Source organism: Theobroma cacao, chromosome 9, assembly GCF_000208745.1.
Source record: "Theobroma cacao cultivar B97-61/B2 chromosome 9, Criollo_cocoa_genome_V2, whole genome shotgun sequence".
Lineage (NCBI taxonomy): Eukaryota > Viridiplantae > Streptophyta > Magnoliopsida > Malvales > Malvaceae > Theobroma > Theobroma cacao.
The window spans coordinates 24,282,102-24,285,947 of record NC_030858.1 but is presented as its reverse complement, the minus strand read 5'-3'; positions in this window follow the sequence as shown (position 1 = coordinate 24,285,947).

Below are 3,846 nucleotides of genomic sequence, written 5' to 3'. Positions count from 1 at the left end.
GCCATTTTCCTTGAAATAAAAACAATCCCCCATTGATATTCAGCCCTCATGGTTCGACCAACAAGGAACCCTAGAGAAATTGAATATTTCTTTTGTGTTTTTGTTCATAACCATGTTTAGCTATCCCTAAACACTAACATAGTCTAAAATCAAATTATTCCAACAACAATTCCTCTTCCATACCCATTTTTAAGAATTGAATTCATCATGATAACTCAATATTCAACCATGAAAATCAAGAACAAAAGCATGGGTAAGCTAGGTATCAAGGAGAATTAAAGAAATTTTAACTTACATAGCTTGTTTCCTTGATTTCTTCACTTTTTCTTTGAATTTTCACCTAGGTTTTCTTTTTTTTCCCTTTGTTCTTCCTTTTTTTTCTTGTTGCTGGTTGTCTAGGCCGAATATGGTGAAAGAATTGGGGATTTAATGGGCTGATTTCTATAGAAAATAATAAAATAATCAAGCATGCCACGTGTCACATGCTTATTGGCCCAATTTTTAACTTTTTGACTTTTTCTTCTTAATTTTTCACCACAATTATTCTGGTATTTATCCAATCCTACCACATTTAAAATCCCTTGGTCTTGACAAGTGCTAGGGCAAAAAATTTACCGATTTGCCCCCTAGGTGAAAAAATTATGATTTTACCCGTATACTCCGAAATGTACCGAAATCACATTATTTCTACTTTTCAACCTCAAATAACACTAATATTGATCAATATTAACCAAATGGGGCAAAAATCATTTTTTAAAAAATTCCTGTTTAGTCCTCTAGTGGCAAAATTACCATTTTGCCCTTGTACTCCAAAAATACCGGGAATCACAATTTTTCACTGCTAAACATCATTTTATACTCCAATAATCATAATTATATTTCATATAATTATTCTTGGTCAAATGTGATCAAATCTTGGCTAGAAATCTCCATTTAATCATCAAATGGTAAAATGATCGTTTTGTCCCTATTCGGTCAATTTTCCTAATGGACTCCAAACTGGACCTTGAACTCCGAATCACTATTCTAAGTCATTCTATGGGTTTCAAAATTTTCAATTTCCTCTTAGAATTTCTATTTGAACTAGTTCAAGGCTCGATTTAACTTAGTTGTACCACTCGGTACAATACCATCTTTTAATCGAGCTTGACAGGGTCTCACAATCTCCCCCACTAATAAAAATTCAGTCCCTGAATTTAAACTCAATGTAGAGTGGGTTACCTTTACATATCGAAGAGGTGTGGATGCTCTATCCGCATGTCATCCTCAACTTCCCACGTTACCTCCTCGCTGGTGTGATTCCTCCACAACACTTTCACTAAGGCTACATCCTTTGAACGGAGCTTTTTAACTTGCCTATCAAGGATAGCTATCGATTGTTCCTCATAGGTTAGATCATCTTGCAACTGAATGGTTTCATACCGTATTACATGTGATGGATCTGGGTTGTACTTCCTAAGCATGGACACATGAAACACGGGATGGATATTCGAAAGGTCTGGCTGTAATGCCAAACGATATGCCACTGCTCCAACCCTTTCTAAGATCTGGAAGGGTCCTATATACCGAGGACTTAACTTCCCTTTCTTGCCAAACCTCATTACCCCTTTAGTTGGTGAAACTTTCAAAAATACATGATCTCCTACTTGGAACTCCAAGTCTCTCCGTCGGTTATCAGCATATGACTTTTGTCTACTTTGTGCTGTTAACATCCTCTGACGGATCATGCGTATTTTCTTAGTGGCATCCTGCACCAACTCAGGCCCCAAAAGTTTCCTTTCTCCTAACTCTAGCCATCCAATGGGTGACCTACATCTCCGTCCATATAACGCCTCAAATGGTGCCATTTGGATGCTAGTTTGGAAACTGTTGTTGTAGGCAAATTCCACTAGGGTAGATATTGCTCCCCCTGACACCAAGGTCTATCACACAAGCCCTCAACATATCCTTCAATGTCTGTATGGTCCGTTCAGATTGTCCATCAGTCTAAGGGTGGAAAGCTGTGCTGAAATCCAACTTAGTGCCCAATGCTTCTTGCAACTTTCCCCAAAACTTACTAGTAAACTGAGCTCCTCTATCATATACTATAGAAATGGGAATACCATGCAGTCGTACTATCTCATCCACATAAACTCGAGCGTATTGGGCAGCCCCGTAAGTAGTCTTAACCGAAAGAAAATGAGCTGACTTTGTTAACTGGTCTACTACTATCCAAATTGAATCATATCCCCCACTGGTTCGAGGCAAACCCGTTACAAAGTCCATAGCAATATGTTCCCACTTCCACTCGGGTACTGGTAATGGCTGTAGTAGCCCTGCAGGCTTTTGATGCTCGGCCTTAACCTGCTGACAAACCAGGCACTTGGAGACAAACTCAGCTACATCTCTCTTAAGTCCTTCCCACCAATACACCTCTTTCAAATCTTGATACATCTTTGTAGCCCCTGGATGTACCACATAAGCTGCCATGTGAGCTTCCTCCAATATTTCTCTCCTCAACCCGTCACCATCAGGCACATAAAGTCTGGTTCCATACCTCAACACTCCATCTGTGCCTTTAGTAAACATTTTTCCTTTCCTACCCTGAGGATCCTCTAAGGCCTTAATCACAAACTCATCTTTACTTTGTGCTTCTTTAATCCTGTCCATTAAAATAGGCCTCACTCTAAAGTGTGCTAGCAAAGCATTTGTCTCCGCAACTTCCAAACGCACACCTATGTCTCCCAAGCTATGGATCTCTCTAACCAAAGATCTCCTACCAATGGAAATATGTGCCAAGCTTCCCATTGATTTTCGACTCAAGGCATCCGCCACTACATTGGCCTTACCGGGATGATAAAGAATAGTACAATCATAATCCTTTAGCAACTCCATCCATCTACGTTGCCGTAAGTTAAGATCCCTCTGCTGAAATATATACTTCAGACTTTTGTGGTCCGTGTATATCTCGCAAGTCTCACCATACAAGTAATGTCTCCAAATCTTTAAGGGCAACACGATTGCTGCCATTTCCAAATCGTGTATGGGGTAATTCTGCTCATGCCTTTTAAGTTGCCTAGATGCATACGCAATCACCTTCCCATGTTGCATTAATACACATCCTAAACCAACCCCCGATGCATCACAAAACACCGTGTAACCCCCTGTGCCTTGCGGTAGGCTTAACACTGGAGCTGTGGTGAAACATGCCTTAAGCTTCTCAAAACTATTCTCACAAGCATCAGACCACTCAAATTTTGTATCTTTATGTGTTAGCTTAGTCAGAGGGGCAACTATTTTGGAGAAGTCCTTCACAAAGCGACGATAATAGCTAGCTAAACCCACAAAGCTTCTAATCTCCGTAACTGATGTTGGCCTTGGCCATTTTTCCACTGCTTCAATTTTCTTTGAATCAACTTATATCCCATCCTTAGATACCACATGCCCCAAGAATGCAACACTTTTGAGCCAAAACTCACACTTGGAGAACTTAGCATACAATCGATGTTCTCTCAAAATTTGGAGCACTATCTTAAGATGATGCTCGTGCTCCTCTCAGCTCTTTGAATATATCAAGATGTCATCAATAAACACCACCACAAACTTATCCAAATAAGGCTTGAACACTCGGTTCATCAAATCCATAAAGGCTGCAAGAGCATTCTTGAGCCCAAATGACATCACTAAGAACTCATTGCGCCCATATCTTGTTCGAAATGCGGTCTTGGGTACATCTTCGTTCCGGATTCTCAACTGATGGTACCCAGATCGCAGATCTATCTTAGAGAAACATTGTGCTCCTTGTATTTGATCAAATAAATCATCTAACCTTGGGAGAGGATACTTATTCTTCACCGTCACTTTATT